Genomic DNA, 9570 nt, shown 5'->3' with positions numbered 1-9570 from the left:
GTAGATGTGACTTCCTCTGAATCAAATGATGGTTCTAACTCTGGCTCAGGTGTTGATGATATCAATGATGGTGATTCTTGAGACTTTGCTAGCTCTGCAAAAGTCCCTACACGTTGTTCCACAACATGATCAATTCTTACAACCTCTAAGGGTTTTGTGGACAAAGGTGGTGATCCTTGAGATGCTGCTTCCACAACACAGCTCCCTACATATTCTTCCATATCATCATCATCAACACATATATCAAAAAATAAACTAACATCAATATCCTCAATAGGAGAATCAATAACAAGAGGATCAATAACTTCACTTGAAGTTTTAAATTGATCTACCACATTACATTCATCATCTGAAAATTTAATGTCACTATAACACCCTATAAAATTTGAAGGCAGATCTAAAAAATTATTTACCACTGCATTGTCAATAAAATCCTCATCTGAAGAGTCCTCATCTTCATATACATTCAAAAACCTGCACTCAACCATATTAGTGTCACAGGATTTGTCAAAGTCTTTATTTTCATTGATCCCCACTAACCTTTATGGAAAAGGAACCCTTAGTGAAGGTCCTGGGAAAGATTGAACTTCCTTTTTCCCAAATTCCCTTTGAGCTTTTGGAGCAGGTCCAACTTGCTTATCTAGTGTTGGTGTGATCAATAACCCAACATCATCACACTTTTTCACTATATCTTGTCTGTGAAAGAGGGAGATCTTCTTTAAACCATTTTGAAATAATACTTTCAATCTTTGCCCCCAAATGTTTGAACTCCCCGTTCTGTGACTTGTGATTTTTAAGACTCATAGATGGTTGAGTTACAATTTGTTTGACAGGCTCTATAGCATTTATAGCTTGCACTTCATGAATGTTTGAGGGAAATTTCATCCAACTTATGTTTGACCATTCATGGAGGTTCAATGTCACTTGATCAATTAACATATATGCTTCATCTATGTTGGTGCAATATTTCCTAGGTCAAGGTTGACCTGGTTGACTGAGCTTGAATTGGTTCAAGCTCGAGTCTTGATGTTTGGGTTTCAATGTTTGACAATACATGGAGACAAGACATGGAGATTGCAGGTGAAAGATCTAGTGAGTGAAGCTAGGCAGAAGAGAAATCCTGGTGAGTGAAGCCAGGTGAAAGACCTAGTGAGTGAAGCTAGGCAGAAGAGAAGTCCTGGTGAGTGAAGCCAGGCAGACGTGAAGTCCTAGTGAGTGAAGCTAGGCAGAAGAGAAATCCTGGTGAGTGAAGCCAGGTGAAAGACCTAGTGAGTGAAGCTAGGCAGAAGAGAAATCCTGGTGAGTGAAGCCAGGTGAAAGACCTAGTGAGTGAAGCTAGGCAGAAGGAAGTCCTGGTGAGTGAAGCCAGGCAATTGGGAAAGTCCTGGTGAGTGAAACCAGGCACAAGGAAATCCAGATGGATCAAGGCTGATCAGACATCTGGTGTTGGAAAGACCAAGTAGGTCAAAGGAACTGATCGGATATTTGGCACGAGGTGGAAAGTCCAAGTAGGTCAAAGGAACTGACCGGATCTTGGCACGAGGAGAAAAGTCCAAGTGGGTCAAAAGGTTGACCGGACACTTGGTGAGCGAGTTATAGTAGGTCAAGGGTGATCGAATGCTAGGCATGATGTACCAACAAGTCATAGGTGACCGGATGTTGGTTTAGGGGGCTTTGGACTTGATTTTGGGCAAAATCAAGGAGCTGGATCGATCGGCCGATCGATTGGCTCATGCTCAATCGATCGGCCGATCGATTGGGTGAGTCCCTGCGACAAGCCTCCTCCCAATCGATCGGTGGATCGATTGAGAGAGGCTCACAATCGCACAGAACAGTGCTGGATCGATCAGCCGATCGATCCAGAGTTCCCAATCGATCGGGTGATCGATTGGGAGGTGTGATTTCACGCGATGAGCCTTGGATCGATCCGCTGATCAATCCAGGTAATTCCCAAGAGCACAGAGGCACTCTGGATCGATCAGCCGGTCTATCCAAAGCTTCCCCAATCGATTGGGAGCAATCCGATCGATTGGGATCCGACCATTGGCGTCGTATTTAGATGCTGGCGAGCTGTTCTCTCGGCAGAACCTCCACGGCTTCTTCTCCAGCGAGCACAGATCTTCACAGAGCTTCTCCTCAGAGTTCTCACCGCTAGTTCTTGAAGTTCTTGGATGTTCTTCCAAGTCAAGAGGCGGATCTACAGCAAGAAGAAGAAATCTAGGGTTAGGGTTTTCTTGTGCTAACTTGTAAGCTTTTAGCTTGTATTTTGCTCTCTTTCCTTTTCTTCTTGTAGTTTGAACTTGTAGGGCTTCTCCGCCTTTGGTAGTTACCATAAAGGAGTGTTTTCATAGTGGAGGGTGCGTGAGTGTGTGGATCCTTGGATTAGTCACCTCTTGTGAGGTGGATACCAAGTAAATCCTCTTGTTAGCGTTGTGTATTTTGTTTCTTTGTATTTTACGCTGCATATCTTGAAGAAACAAGCAACGAAGAGCAAGACGAGGGCACCGAGCTATTCACCCCCCCTCTAGCTACATAATCGGTCCCAACAAGTGGTATCAGAGCAAGGTTGCTCTTCACCGGAATCATCGCCGGAAGGGGCAAAGAGCTAGAGGGTGTAGAAGTTGGAGCAAATTCTATCAAGTCAAAGAATTCATCAAAAGGCTCAACTTCAATGGAATACCAAGACGGGCTTGGATTCGATACAAGGGTGCCTCCACCATTTATTTTAACAAGCTTCGATCTTTGGAAATCAAGGATCGAGAATTTCTTGATGATGGAGATAGAGTAATGGTTTGCTCTCATGGAAGGATTTGAAGCTCCAACAAACTCCAAGGGCAAGCCTCTCAAGAAAAGCAAATAGAGCTAAGAGCAAGTTCAAAAGAGCAAGACAAATGATAAAGTGACCAAGCTTTTGGTTAATTTATTGTCAAACAATATTTTGGCTAAAATTGGAGAATTCAAGGATGCCAAGGAGCTTTGGAGCAAATTTACAAAGATTCATGAGATCCCCTCCACTGTACCAAGCCAAGAAAAATCCAAAGAGGGTGACTCATTGGAGCAAGATCAAGAGGAGGAGAATTCCGAAGGTGAGAGATGCTCATCTTCCGAAGAAGAAGTCCAAGAAGCTTCATCTTTAAAGGAATGCAATGAAGAGGGCAAGGAGAGGGCATACTCCTTGTTCCATGTACAAGATGAAGATGAAGAAGTCTCCACCTCTAGGATTGAGGGGGAGCAACTTTCGGTGACACCAGATCAAGAAGAAGGAGAAGTCTCCACATCCGGGTCAAGAGAAGAAGAAGATGAAGAAGCTTCCACCTCCACAAGTTGAGACAAATCTATTGGAGGAGCATCATTTTCGGATCAAGAGGAAGCCTCTACATCCGGAACAAAAGGAGAAGAAGTTATCCCTACAAGCAAAGGTATACCAATTTCAATTGTTAATAATAAAGATCATATTATTTACTTTGAGTGTAGGGGAAAAGGGCATTACAAGAGCAAGTGCCCTAAATTGGCCAAGAAGAAGGGTCAATTGGCACTAAAGAGCAAGGAGAAGCCCAAGGAGATCGTCCCCGGAACAAAGAAGAGCAAGGAGCACATTGTGTGCTTCTCTTGCAATCAAAAGGGACATTACCGGATCCAATGTCCAAAGGGGAAGAAAGCGGTCAAGGCTCTTGGAGGAAGCACAAGTCAAGTGGGAGTCTCCAAGGTAAAAAGAAAGGTATCATTTATTGAGCCTACCCCTTTAAATAATGGTAAAAAACATGGTAGCTCTAACTTTTATCATTTTAATGCTATTTACCATAAGAATAGAAAGCATGATAGCTTTAAGGAAAATCATGTAGCTTTTCATGCTAAGACTACCACACCTAGGGTTAGGAAGGTAGATGAAAATCTAGGCAAGAAAACTAAAAGTTTTAGTTACAAGGCTAAACATAAAATTGCTCATGGATTCATTAAAAAACCAAAAACTAAGGATTTAATGATAGAAAATCAAGTCTTGAGGTCAAGGCTTGATAAAATGGAAAAAACCCTAAAAAGGATGGAAAATATCCTAAAAGGGCAAAATGAGAAAAACCTAGGTCTAGGAGTACAACAAGGGTCATCCAAGAGCCATAGAGGTTTGGGATACAAACCTAAGGCTAAGAAGGATGTAATTTCTTACCATAGAGTTCCATATAGCTATGGAACCGAGTCTAGGTCTAAGGGTCAAGTCAAAAATACTAAAGAAGTTATCCCTAAGAGTATTTTTGCAACAAACGTGACTAAAACTTCTAAGAAGTCTAGGAAAGTCACTAGAAAGGTCACAAGGGAAGCAATCCCTAGAGTTGACCTAGAAAAAGTGACCAAGGCTTCTAAGAAGCCTAACAAGGTCACTAAGAAGCTATCTAGGGAAGTTATCCCTAGTGAATACCTAGAGCATCCAAGGAGCACCAATAGGTGTTGGGTTCCTAGGAGCATTTTCTCTATCCCATGGATGGGTTAGAGAGTGTCAACTTCGATTAGAAGGGTAGTTAACCCAACTTTGATGAAGTTGACACTCGGAGAGCATTTTCAAGGTTATTGTTAAACTTTGAAAATGAAAAGAATTTTTATTTACTCTTATAAGAGTAAAATATGTCACAATTTGATAAATTGGATGATATTTTACGTGACACAAATTGAGAAAATCATAAGAACTACCAAGTTGAGATTTTGGTATGTTCTTAGGAAATTAAAAGCAATGTATGCCTTAACTCTAATGGTTACTCTTTAAAATAGAAAATTGTGCCAAAATTTGAGGAATATGGTTAATTTAAATTGGCACAAATTAGGAAAAGCAAAAGAAATGTCAAAATTGGATTATTGGCATTTTCTTGGGAAATAGTGGGCAATCTAGGTTTTAAAGCTTAATTTAGCTAAGGCTTAAGGATACTTAGGTAGACAACCTAAGTATTTTATGTATGCTAATTTGCCATGCTTTGTTTGCCCATAATATGTCATGACATCATATTTATTTTTGCATTCACATTTTATTATGAAAAATACAAAAATATCATGTCATTTCATACATACATCATATAGTTATAGGAAAAATTTCTTTTGAAAATTATTTCTTTTTGATGTATGCCATAACATATCATGCATTATTTTAATTCCTTGCAAATTAAGGACAACTTGCATTTATTAACAAGTAACATTCTTGGTGGATGTTCATAACCTCAAAATGCCTAGATAGATATGCATGATCCCTAGCTTAGGGCAAAACCAAAGTTTACATCTCACTAAGAACTATAAGGTGACTTGTATGTGGTTTTGTACACATTAAATACAAGTGAGATGTTAGGATGATGAACAAAACTCAAGATGTTGATTTAGTGCATTTTTATGAGTTTTAGGTTCATCAAACACATAGTTATGTGTTTTCCAATCATTGGGAAAGCTAATGTACAAGTCATGTGCATTGAGCCCAAAGAACATGGTTGGATATTGGTTTTGAAAATTATTTTAAAATTCTTTTAGAAAACCTTGATAAAAACTATCTTTTGATAGTAATTATCATTGAAAAGTTAGACACAAACTAGAAGAAAACATTAAAGTTTTTACAAGTTTTCAAGTTTGTGTCAATCTTGAAAAATAGAAAGTATTTTCATAGAAAATTATTTTTCCTTAATAGTATATCCCCTAAGTAGTGTCTACATGAATTTTCACAATTTTTAGAATTTTGTAGAATTTTTGGGGAGTTTCTGAAATTCACTGAAATGAACTTTCAGTTTTTCAGAGCTCCAATCGATCACCCGATCGATTGGAGTGCCTCAATCGATCGGGCGATCGATTGAGAGGAACTTTCCCACGAGTAGAAGCTCGCTGGATCGATCAGTTGATAGATCCAAGCAGTCTGAATCGATCAGTTGATAGATCCAAGCAGTCTAAATCGATCAGTGGATCGATTCAGCAGGGTTCAATCGATTGGAACCCAACTCTAATTGATTGGGAATGCTGATTTTGGCTGGGAAAGCCTTATTTCAGCATTTTGGACCATCTTTAGTCTAGGTAACCATTCCAAACCCATCAAAACATATTTATACACATTTAAGGGGAGTTTTCATGATGAAAACAAGGATGGATTGGTTAAGGAAGACTAAGTCGAAGTTTAGAATGAGGTTTGGTTTCATTATTGAATTTATGAACCTCAAAACTTCTATTTTTGGGTTTTCCTAAAAGTTTAGGAATTCCAAGTCATTGTTGGTGCAATGACAGAAGTTTCGTTCATGTTTTTAGGGGGAGTTACTCTTTAAGGACATGAAAAATACTTTTCATACACCTTGGAAGGTGGTTAACCTTCTTTCACGAAAATGCTCAAGGTTGGGCATTTGACTACAATGAAGAGTGGATATCTTCATTGTTCAAGAAGTGCATGCTCAAGGATGAGCATTGAGAATAATGAAGGGTATGTGACCTTCATTATTGTGTTGTGAGCAACGAGTGAAGTTGTAAACAATGAAGGGTAACTCTTCAGGAGGAGAGTTTGTTTCTTTTAGTGCCAAAAGATTGGAAATGAATTTGATGTGTGCCAATAGGGGGAGAATGAAGGGTTTAAGTTAGGCCTTCATTATCTAAGAGGGAGTTTGCCCTCTTAGGGGGAGAATGTAGGGTTAACTTACGTATTCATTACCTAGTGGCATGAAGAAGGTTGAGGCTATGGGATTAGCCTAACTTAAAGAAGGTATTGTCAAACATAAAAAAGGGGGAGATTGTTGGTGCAATATTTCCTAGGTCAAGGTTGACCTGGTTGACTGAGCTTGAATTGGTTCAAGCTCGAGTCTTGATGTTTGGGTTTCAATATTTTTCCAATACATGGAGACAAGACATGGAGATTGCAGGTGAAAGACCTAGTGAGTGAAGCTAGGCAGAAGAGAAATCCTGGTGAGTGAAGCCAGGTGAAAGACCTAGTGAGTGAAGCTAGGCAGAAGAGAAGTCCTGGTGAGTGAAGCCAGGCAAACGTGAAGTCCTAGTGAGTGAAGCTAGGCAGAAGAGAAATCCTGATGAGTGAAGCCAAGTGAAAGACCTAGTGAGTGAAGCTAGGCAGAAGAGAAATCCTGGTGAGTGAAGCCAGGTGAAAGACCTAGTGAGTGAAGTTAGGCAGAAGGAAGTCCTGGTGAGTGAAGCCAGGCAATTGGGAAAGTCTTGGTGAGTGAAACCAGGCACAAGGAAATCTAGATGGATCAAGGCTGATCGGACATCTGGTGTTGGAAAGACCAAGTAGGTCAAAGGAACTGATCGGATACTTGGCACGAGGTGGAAAGTCCAAGTAGGTCAAAGGAACTGACCGGATACTTGGCACGAGGAGAAAAGTCCAAGTGGGTCAAAAGGTTGATCGAACACTTGGTGAGCGAGTTATAGCAGGTCAAGGATGACCGGATGCTAAGCATGATGTACCAACAGGTCATAGGTGACCGGATGTTGGTTTAGGGGGCTTTGGACTTGATTTTTGGCAAAATCAAGGAACTGGATCGATCAGCCGATCGATTGGGTGAGTCCCTGCGACAAGCCTCCTCCCAATCGATCGGTGGATCGATTGGGAGAGGCTCACAATCGCACAGAACAGCGCTGGATCGATCAGCCGATCGATCCAGAGCTCCCAATCGATCGGGTGATCGATTGGGAGGTGCGATTTCGCGCGATGAGCCCTGGATCGATCCGCTGATCGATCTAGGCAATTCCCAAGAGCACAGAGGCACTCTGGATCGATCAGCCGGTCGATCCAAAGCTTCCCCAATCGTTTGGGAGCAATCCGATCGATTGGGATCCGACCATTGGCGTCGTATTTAGATGCTGGCGAGCTGTTCTCTCGGCAGAACCTCCACGGCTTCTTCTCCAGCGAGCACAGATCTTCACAGAGCTTCTCCACAGAGTTCTCACCGCCAGTTCTTGAAGTTCTTGGAGGTTCTTCCAAGTCATGAGGCGGATCTACATCAAGAAGAAGAAATCTAGGGTTAGGGTTTTCTTGTGCTAACTTGTAAGCTTTTAGCTTGTATTTTGCTCCCTTTCCTTTTCTTCTTGTAGTGTGAACTTGTAGGGCTTCTCCGCCTTTGGTAGTTACCATAAAGGAGTGTTTTCATAGTGGAGGGTGCGTGAGTGTGTGGATCCTTGGATTAGTCACCTCTTGTGAGGTGGATACAAAGTAAATCCTCTTGTTAGCGTTGTGTATTTTGTTTCTTTGTATTTTCTGCTGCATATCTTGAAGAAACAAGCAACGAAGAGCAAGACGAGCGCACCGAGTTATTCACCCCCCTATAGCTACATAATCGGTCCCAATAATCTACACTTTTGTCCATAAAAGAACCTCCAGCTAATGAATCCAATAAGCTCTTATCTGAGAAAGAAATTCCCCCATAGAATATGTGTAGAATCAACCATTTTTCAAAATCATGATGAGGGCACTGTCTTTGAAGACTCTTGAATCTATCTCATGCTTCAAATAATGATTCTCCATATGTCTGAGCAAAATTTGTTATGCAATTCCTCATATACATTGTTCTGCTTGGAGGGAAAAAATGATTCAGAAATTGCTTCTCCAATTGCTCCCAACTTGTGATACTTTGAGGATGGAGAGAATATAACCAAGTCCTTGCTTTATCCTTGATACTGAAAGGAAATGCTATCAATTGAACTGCATCTGCTGACACTCCTTCACATTTCACCATATCACAAATCTCTAAAAATGTTTCAAGATGCAGATAAGGACTTTCTGATACTTCTCCTCCAAATTTCTGACCTTGTATCATGAAAATTAACTCCGGGTCTAGTTGGAAACTTTCTGCTTCAATTTGAGGTTACACAATGGGAGATAAAAATCTTGCAGAAAAGGGTGTAGAAAAATTTCTCATGGGCCTGCTTGACATGTTAATGCTCATGGATATTCAAGAAAAGTTATTAGAAGAAAAAAAATTGAAGAATCAAAGACAAGAAATAAAATGCAATATGAAAAGCAAGAAAGAAAATGCAGAATTTAAATTGCAAAAAAGAAAGTGCATAATGAAAACAAGAAAGAAAAGACAAAAGGAAAAAAATGTCTAGAATAATTCATATGCTAATCAACTAATGTGTTTTCAAGTTCTTGTTATTCTTGATGCCTTTATGAAGTTTTGATCTTCACATATACAAGAACAAGATTGCAAGACATATTTGTTCAAAAGAAAAGAAGAAAGAAAGAGAAAAGTTAGATCAAAAGAAAAATAGAGAAAAGCTAGACTAGAATGCTAAAAATCAAGAATGCAGAATTAGAATTGGAATAAAAATTGCAACAAAATAAATTGTCAAGAAGTAATGCAAAACTTATGAAAATAGAATTCTAAAGATTAGTTACAACTATGCTAATGAAAAGAAAAGTTATGTTTAGTCTAACTCAATTGATAATCTCTAATGTTATAGCGCAGTCCCCGCCAACGGCGCTAAAAACTTGTTAATATTCCGTAAGTGTACGGATATGTCATCAGTAATAAAGAAAGATATCGTATCCACAGGGACTGGTATAATCACTAAAGATATACCAACACGAATTAGCTAAACAACTGATCAATTGATTTATAG

General features: G+C 39.9%; 1 non-coding gene across 1 annotated transcript; it reads left to right on the top strand.

Annotated features, from left to right (window-relative positions):
- Positions 1–8403: 8403 nt before the first annotated feature.
- Positions 8404–8509, top strand: LOC121993315. The gene has a single exon (XR_006115182.1). It is a non-coding gene; the product is annotated as a small nucleolar RNA R71 (small nucleolar RNA).
- Positions 8510–9570: the final 1061 nt, after the last annotated feature.

This window comes from Zingiber officinale, chromosome 1B, assembly GCF_018446385.1.
Source record: "Zingiber officinale cultivar Zhangliang chromosome 1B, Zo_v1.1, whole genome shotgun sequence".
NCBI classification, from domain to species: Eukaryota; Viridiplantae; Streptophyta; class Magnoliopsida; order Zingiberales; family Zingiberaceae; genus Zingiber; species Zingiber officinale.
The sequence above is the reverse complement of the archived record's forward strand: the minus strand, read 5'-3'. Positions and strand labels throughout refer to the sequence as shown.